A 9444-nucleotide genomic window follows, 5' to 3' on the forward strand; every position below is an offset into this window, starting at 1 on the left:
TGCCCACTCACTCTACCAGTACGTGACAGCCTGCAGTGCCCTTTTAAATTCTGGTTTCAAAGTGGGCGATGCTTATCTTAGAACTAATAAAGGTTAACCACCGTCTTTGGCCAAATTACATCATCATCAGGAATCCACAAAATATGTTCACATCCATTATTTGCTTAACTTTCCGATACAGCTCTGTGTGGTAGCGGTGCTTATTTCAGCCTTTAAAGGTGAGGTTTCTTGGGGGTTCTATGGACTAAACAAATATCCCTGTTCTTGCCCAAGTTTAAAACCTACAGGTGCCAGGCAAGTGAAGAGGAAACCGTCAGCTTTGTTACTGATAAAAGTTACCAGGCAGAGTGGCTGACGTAGGCAAGAAGTCGGTTAGTATTCCTGCCCCACTCCCCACAGGCACACACACAACTCAGATCGGCATAGACCCGGGGCCGCCCATTTAAGCACGATTTCGGGTCTTTACAGCAGATTTCAATTATCAAGAATCCAGGAGGAGCACAAGCTCATGCTTAAGGTAGGTGAGCTCCCTGCAACTGAGAAGCATCTGCTAAAGGCTGACATTTCATGAGTGGGTAATTCCATCCTCCTGCGGGGATGAGTGGGTGAGGGGGCGGGAGAGCCCACAATATTACTCATAGAAACACGAGGAGAGGACGGGAGGTGATTTCTCCTGATATATCGCGGCTCTTTTGTTCAAAGTACTGAGTTTAACCCCCAAGCTCATGGTCATCACAGATGGGGTTCTTTGTCCTAAGAAGGCTTTTTCTCATAGCATTGCTGCTCCCACTTTATAAGATCAGCCCTCCAGTACTAGCCACTTCGCCTTTAGAAAATTCTTCTGGGATCACAGGTGGACAGTTTGGAATTTGCCCTCCGGAGACTCTGAATGGATCTAAAGACTACCTTAATTTAAGTGCAAATGCGCTTGTGATTCTGCTTTCCTCCCCACAAGACTGTTCAGCCATGTCCTTTGATATAATTCTTTTCAGAAGTTTTGCAGTGTGGTAAAATAACAATATACTCAATTACATCATGCCAGCAACATAGAGGGGACCAAATTTGAATATGAACTCCTGCCCGTTAGGAAATTCCAAAGGAGATCTTGAAGTCCAAAAATTAAATAATACTCTTCTAAAGAAAGTCCAAAGAAGTTTCAGTCCAACAGAAGTAAAGTCCAACGTTAAATTTCCTTAACTTGTGAGGTTAAAAGTCCAAATAAATTAAAGATGAATTCGAATTTTTAGTTTTTCCTGAGACTTGATATGCAAAGGAATTCATATCCAAAATTTCATTTCTCCATTTCCAGTCCTGCTCAGTCTCAAACAGAGGGTCTTGGCCTCTAGCAGCTGCAGACTGGGCTCTCTTCCATGGGAATGGGTGTGGCTTCTTCATGGTCTCTCAGGAGCCCCATTTTTAAAGAGTTCAAAGAGTTAATGGAACACATAAGATTATTATCGCATCAGGCCCATATTCCGCAAAATTTAGAACCACAAGAAATCTCCAGCCACCAAAGAAGTTAACTTATCACAATTCTTTTTTTCAGAATGCAGTATTCAGTGTTGCCAGAGGCCAGCACTATTTGAGGGAAGGAGAAAAATCTGCGGATTAACTCACAATATAGGTCCTAAAATCTAAAATCTTGGTTGGTGCTTGTGTATTTAACAAATCAGAGCCAAACTGGATTGAATTCTGGAAAGTGTGAATAAGCCAGGTGAATCCAACTGGGCTTTGAATCCCTCTTCTCTCTCCCTTAGCTCCAAATGAGATCCAAAGCAACACAGTGAGATGACATCTGAGACATCTGATCTACCTGTGCCTGGCACAAGACACCTTGGGGCTCTATAGATGAGTGCTGACTACACAATTTAAATTCTTGGCCTGCACACTTGTCTGTGATTCACAGTCAAAGCTGCAAGCACAGTTATGCCTACTGATGCCTGACAGGTGACAATAATTCCTCATGCCTGGGTAGTTACAGGTGATGTGCAGAAGACACAGAGGCACATGGCTCCACCAAGACCCCAGCAGACTTCTCATTCTGACAGTCACAGTTTGCTATAGTCCATGTTTATTTAAAACTATGAAAATGGCCATTTTCCCATGGACAAAAACTGCCATGGGTAGAGTGACCACATAATTTAGTGTTTAGGCCAAGAGAGTTTTGAGAGTGAAAAGGGAAGAAATGAATAAATATCATGAGAAAAGAGCATTAATGGGACTGGGCAAATTGTGATGTATGGTGACTTGAACCATAAGCCCCAGTGTCTAGCAAAGGAAGACCTTAAATCTCTAGGGAAGCCCCTCGAGGTGGGAACATGAAGAGCAGGGCATTGGAGTTTTCCCCAAAGGAAATTGAGGCTCAGAGATTTAAGGGATTTCCCTGCAGTTAACAGGCTTATCAATGGCACAACCAGAAATGCATCCATATTTGTAGGTAGAGTCACAGTTCTTTCAATACACCACGGTAACCCATTGCCCTTGGATTCTGCTTCCCAACACCTCACAGCTCTGGTATGGTTTCTTACAATCCCCTCATTTGCCTCTTCTTTTTCAGTAATATAAATTTTCCCTACTACATGAGTAATAAATGGTCACTGTAGAAAATTTGGATATTGTAAAACAGCATAAAGAAAAAAATCAATTGTTATTTTACTGTCAAGGAATACGTCCTGGTATATGACCTGTTACCCTTTTCTCTAGATTTGTGTTCTGTGTGTGTGTGAATGTGTGCAGTAATATTTTTGAGCTGTTCCCAGTTCCTCTTGTCTTATTTTTCTGTATATAACCCTTTTCCTTCCCTCTCTACTTGAAGCAGATAGAAGCCTTGTTGCTCATTGCCCCAGGGGAGAAATGAACTAGGCAAAAAAACAGAAAATAAGGAGAATTTGGTTTCCAAAAGCCTGAGCCCATCAAGAATATTATTCTCATAACCTCTGAGGCAAATCACAGTGTTTCTCTCCTTTCCAATATTTATACTCCATATTTCTTTCTGTTGATGTACTGTTGATTAAGAGTTCCAGGAAAATATTAAAAAGTTGTGATGAGAGCAAGCTCCCATGCCTAGGTCTGACTTTAATATCCAGGTTGCCCAATTAAATGTGATATCTGCCAATTAGACATAAATATTCTTTCTCTCATTAAGGAAGTCTCTTATTCTTTTTGCTAAGAAGTTTTGTTTTAACATTTTTTGTGAAAAATCAACAGCAACATTGAAAATTGTCAAGTGGATTTGGCCTCTAGGAAAATAATCATGCAACTCATTCTTCTGTTTATGAAGATAATGAATTATATCAATAGATGTTCTATCAGCCAACCATTTTAGAATTCCTGATTTTGCTGTGTTCTTTGTTTAAACAAGCTGCTGTATTTGACTTGTACTCAAGTCAAAAGTAATTTTGGCTTATATTTTTCAGTTTTACAAGTACCAAGTTTATATTCTTGAGGGATATGTAGAATCATAAAATAAATTAGAAAACTTTCCTTATTTTCTAGCTATGTAACAGGAATTATTTTTCTTAAAAACCATTTAAAACTTGTTCATCAAACTTTTGGGTTTGGAGCTTTTGTTAGAGGTAATATTCTGACACCTTCTGCTTTACTCATAATTTATTGACTAATTAAGAATTTTTATTTCCTCTTTTGTCAATTTTATTACTTAAAATTTTTCTGCATAAATGACCATTGCATTGAGAATTTCAAATTGATTAGCATAGAATTACAAACAGTTCCTACTAGATTTCTCTGGTGGTCTAGTTTAGTATATTTTTTGGTTCGGGGCGCCTGGGTAGCTCAGTGGGTTAGGCCGCTGCCTTCGGCTTGGGTCATGATCTCAAGGTCCTGGGATCAAGCCCCGCATCAGGCTCTCTGCTCAGTGGGGAGCCTGCTTCCCTCTCTCTCTCTCTCTCTCTCTGCCTGCCTCTCTGCCTACTTGTGATCTCTACCTGTCAAATGGGTGGATGAATAAAAACTTAAAAAAAAAAGCATATTTTTTGGTTAAACTTTTAGTGATTTGGTACTTGATCATTTTTTGCAAAGAATCAGTTCTTAGGGGTGCCCAGGTGGCTCATCAGTTGAGCATCTGACTCTGGATTTTGGCTTGGATAGTGATCTCAAAGTTGTGAAATTGAGCTGCATGTCTGCTCTGCACTGGGTGTGGAGCCTGCTTGGGATTCAGTCTCTCCTTCTGCCCTCTGTCCTTCCTCCCCATTCCCCTACACCATCCCACTCATGCACTCTCTCTCTTTCTTAAAAAAAAAAAAAAAAAAAAAAAAGAATCAATTCTTAGATTTAATACTAATTCTCTATTAAAATTTCAGTTTGCTTTTATTATCTTTTATTATTTTTTTCTTATTTCTTTCCTTTTGGGGATGGTATAGTGGAGATGTTTCCTGTTTTAACTTAAGTGAAATTTATTTACCTTTTCACTTATTAAAAATGAAATGATTTAATGTTTTTTAATTTCTCATCTATGAGCTATTGTTTTTGTCTACTGAACCCGCTACTTCCAGGGTTAGCTAAAGCCTTAGTGAAAACTCATGAGCTCCCAGTGTAAGAGTCCTAGAACAGCCCTCCTCGGCTTTCCTGAGACACCTGGCATCTTCTTGACTTTCAGTTCCTTGTGTTACATCAGGATCATCTCAATATATCCCTCTGTTTCATATAATCTGATCAGGTTTTGTTGCTTAACCATGCAACTGACAGAATATTCTTAATTTTAGTTTTGCATCTCGACCCAAGTATTACGTACTGTACATTCTAATTCCTAAGCAATGGGGACTTTTATTTTATAATTTTGCCATTAATTTCTATTTTTTCTTGCATTATTTCAGAATGTGGACTGTATAATTTCTGATTCAAGCTTTTTTTAAATCCATTTTCTCTGTAGCCTAACGTGTGACCATTTAAATAAATAGTTCAGGATATTGGAGGAAAAGGTGAAGATTTAGGGTAGAAAGATATTTATTAATCAATATTATTGCATTACTAAGATTCTCCAGCCTTATGCATGCCTTGTTTATCATTTATCAAGAACTGAAAGGGTTGTGCTCCCAAATTGTACCCAGCTTCCTTTTTATTATATAGGCTATTATTTTCCCCCCAGTGCTGTTGAAACATAATTGACACACAGTACTGTGTAAGCTTAAGGTGTACTACGTGGGGGGCTTGATTTACATACATTGTAAAATAATTATCACAATAAGTTTAGTTAACAGTCATTATCTCATATAGATACAAAGAAAGAAAAATATTTTTTCATTGTGATGAGAACTCTTAGGATTGACTCTCTTCATAACTCCCCTATATATCACGTGGCGGTGTTCATTATAGTTAGCTTGTTGTACATCACATGCCCAGTATTATAACTGGAAGTTTGTGTCTTTTGACTACTCTTGTATGTGCCTTTTGACCTCACCCCTCCCACCCCTTTCCCCACTACTGGGGAGTTTTTTATTTTTTAAATTTCAGATATTAGTGAAGTCATACAGTATTTATCTTCTCCCATTCAGTAGTCTTTTCATTTTGTTGATGGTTTCCTTTGCTGTGCAAAAGCTTTTTATTTTGATGTAGTCCCTGTAGTTTATTTTTGCTTTTGTTTCCCTTGTCTGAAAAGACTTATCTAGAAAAGTGTTGTGTGGCTGATGACAAGGAGATTACTGCCTATTCTCTTCTAGAAGATTTATGGTTTGTCATCTCGTCTCTTTAATCATGGCCATCTACCAGGCTTGAGATGATATCTCATTGTGGTTTTGATTTGTACTTCAACTAATGATGAGTGATGTTGAGCACCTTTTCATGTACCTCTTGGCCATTCATATAGTTTCAGAAAAATGCCTATTCATAATATGTATGTTACATGAGTTCTCTATAAGATTTGAAATATTAATCCCTTATCAAATATATGAGTCACAAATATTTTTCCCATTCCATAAGATATCTTTTCACTGCATTGTTCGTGACTTTGTAGTTGATGTAGTCCCACTTGTTTGTTATCTTGTTGCCTGTATTTTAGGTGTCATAATAAAAAAAATATTGCCAAGACCCATGTCAAAAAATATTTACATTTATGTATTCTTTTAGGAGTTTTATGGTTTCCAGTCTTTATGCTTATTTAAAGTACACAGTGTGATGAGTGTTGGTGAATTCACACCACTCCAATTGAGATGTATGTTTCCATCATCCCTAAACACATTCTCCTGGCCATTGCAGTCAGTGCTTCCACCTGACTGCAAGCATCTGCTGCTCTGCTTTCTGCCTCCATAAATTAGTTTGTCTCTTCTAGAATTTCATATAAGTGGAATTATATAGTATGCAATCTTTTGTATCTTTCTTCATCAAGCATAATGCTTTTGAGATTCATCTGTGTTGTTGCATGTGTCAGTTCATTCTTTTTTATTGAGAAGTAGTATCCCATTGTATGAATATACTATAATTGATTTACTCATCCACCTGTTGATAAATATTTGTACTTCTATTTTTTGAGATATTATGAATAAAACAGTATGACCATTCACATATATCTTTCTGTAGACTTACATGTTCATTTCTGTTGAATATGGAATGGAATTGGAATTAGGAATGGAGTTGCTGGATCATATAATAAGGATGTATTTGATTTTATTTTTTTAAAAAGATGAAATTGTTTTCCAAATTTGCTGTACCATTTTCACTCACACCAGTGATGTATGTGATTTCCAGTTGCTCCAGATCCTCAGCAATAGCTGGTATTTTCAGATTTTCTGGTTCTATCCATTGTAATGGGTGTATAGCCTATCTCGTTGTGGTTTTAATTTATATTTGCCTGATGACTAATGATGTGAGGCATCTTTTCAAAACCCATTGTATTTGTCACTTATCATCTTTTGCAAAATGTGTGTTCAAATTATTTGCCCATTGTTTCACTGGGTGGTTTGTCTTACTATTATTAAGTTTTAAAATTCTTTATTTACTCCAGATACAATTCCACTGTCATATATATCCATTAAAAATATTTTCTCCCAGTCTATGGCTTGCCTTCTCAGTTTCTTTTTTTTTTTTTTTTTTTTAAGCTTTTATTTGTTTTTTTTTTTTTTTTTTAATTTTTTATTTTTTATAAACATATATTTTTATCCCCAGGGGTACAGGTCTGTGAATCACCAGGTTTACACACTTCACAGCACTCACCAAATCACATACCCTCCCCAATGTCCATAATCCCACCCCCTTCTCCCAAACCCCCTCCCCCCGGCAACCTTCAGTTTGTTTCGTGAGATTAAGAGTCACTTATGGTTTGTCTCCCTCCCAATCCCATCTTGTTTCATTTATTCTTCTTCTACCCACTTAAGCCTCCATGTTGCATCACCACTTCCTCATATCAGGGAGATCATATGATAGTTGTCTTTCTCTGCTTGACTTATTTCGCTAAGCATGATACGCTCTAGTTCCATCCATGTTGTTGCAAATGGCAAGATTTCATTTCTTTTGATGGCTGCATAGTATTCCATTGTGTATATATACCACATCTTCTTGATCCATTCATCTGTTGATGGACATCTAGGTTCTTTCCATAGTTTGGCTATTGTGGACATTGCTGCTATAAACATTCGGGTGCATGTGTCCCTTTGGATCACTACATTTGTATCTTTAGGGTAAATACCCAATAGTGCAATTGCTGGGTCATAGGGCAGTTCTATTTTCAACATTTTGAGGAACCTCCATGCTGTTTTCCAGAGTGGCTGCACCAGCTTGCATTCCCACCAACAGTGTAGGAGGGTTCCCCTTTCTCCGCATCCTCGCCAGCATCTGTCATTTCCTGATTTGTTGATTTTAGCCATTCTGACTGGTGTGAGGTGATATCTCATTGTGGTTTTGATTTGTATTTCCCTGATGCCGAGTGATATGGAGCACTTTTTCATGTGTCTGTTGGCCATCTGGATGTCTTCTTTGCAGAAATGTCTGTTCATGTCCTCTGCCCATTTCTTGATTGGATTATTTGTTCTTTGGGTGTTGAGTTTGCTAAGTTCTTTATAGATTCTGGACACTAGTCCTTTATCTGATATGTCGTTTGCAAATATCTTCTCCCATTCTGTCAGTTGTCTTTTGATTTTGTTAACTGTTTCCTTTGCTGTGCAAAAGCTTTTGATCTTGATGAAATCCCAGTAGTTCATTTTTTCCCTTGCTTCCCTTGCCTTTTGCGTTGTTCCTAGGAAGATGTTGCTGCGGCAGAGGTCGAAGAGGTTGCTGCCCGTGTTCTCCTCAAGGATTTTGATGGATTCCTTTCGTACATTGAGATCCTTCATCCATTTTGAGTCTATTACACCACACACAAAAATAGCCTTCTCAGTTTCTTAATGAAGTAACTTTTGTTTTAAATTAAACCTTTATTTTGAGGTCATTGTAGACTTGCATACAATTGTGAAAAATAGTAGAGAGAGATCTCTTGTACCCTTTACTCAGTCTCCCCCAGTGGTGACATCTTGTAAAACTATAGTATTGCCTTACAATCAGGAAATTGACATAGGTGCAGTCTACCCATCATATTCAGATTTTCCCAGTTTTATGTATACTTCTTTGTGTGTGTGTAGATTTGGTTCTAGACAATTTTATTACTTGTGTGGGTTCATGGATCTGTAATCAAGATGCAGAACACAAGGCTCCCTTGTGTTGTCCTTTATAACCATACCCACAGATCTTCCTTCCCCTACCCATGCACTGTCTCCATACCCTGACAATTACTCATCTGTTCTCCATCTCAGTGTTGTTCATTTCAAGAATGTCACGAAAATGGAATCATATAGGATGCAATCTCTTGGGATTTTTCCCCCCACACACCGTAATTCCCTTGAGATTCATTCAAGTTGTTGCATGTATCTGTAGTTTGTTGCTTTTTAATTTTGAGTAGTATTCCACATACCAGTTTGTTTAACTATTCAATCATAGAAAGACATCTGGGTTGTTTCCACTTTGAGGATATTATGAATAAAGCTGCTATGAACATTCATGTACAGGTTTTGTGTGAATATAAATTTTCATTTCTCTGGGATAAATGCCCAGGAGTGCAATTGCTGGGTCATATGATAATTGCATGCCTGGTACCATAAGAAACTGCCAAACCATTTTCCAAAGTGGCTGTACCATTTTATAATCTCATTAGCAAAGTCCAAGCGATCCAGTTTCTCTGCCTCCTTGCCAGCATTTGATCTTGTCACTGGTTTTTATTTTAGCCATTCTGATAGGTATGTAGTGATTTTCATTGTAGTTCTCATTTGCATGTCCCTAATGGTTAATGAGGTTGAATATCTTGTCATGTGCCTTTTTGCCTTCTAAATGTCACCTTCAGTGAAATGTTCTTTGTGATTTTTTTGCTCATTTTCTAAATGAATTTTTGGTGGATTTTGTTTTGTTTTGTTTTGTTTTTACTTTTGACTTTTGAGACTTCTTCATATACCCTAAATAATAGTTCTT

General features: G+C 37.7%; 1 long non-coding RNA gene across 1 annotated transcript; it reads left to right on the forward strand.

Moving 5' to 3' along the window:
- The first annotated feature begins 379 nt into the window (after positions 1–379).
- On the forward strand, positions 380–7002 carry LOC131833938 (uncharacterized). The gene is made up of 2 exons (XR_009354694.1): positions 380–517; positions 1547–7002. It is a non-coding gene; the product is annotated as an uncharacterized LOC131833938 (long non-coding RNA).
- The last annotated feature ends 2442 nt before the right edge of the window (positions 7003–9444 follow it).

The sequence above is a fragment of the Mustela lutreola genome, chromosome 1 (assembly GCF_030435805.1).
Source record: "Mustela lutreola isolate mMusLut2 chromosome 1, mMusLut2.pri, whole genome shotgun sequence".
In the NCBI taxonomy this organism is placed as follows: domain Eukaryota; kingdom Metazoa; phylum Chordata; class Mammalia; order Carnivora; family Mustelidae; genus Mustela; species Mustela lutreola.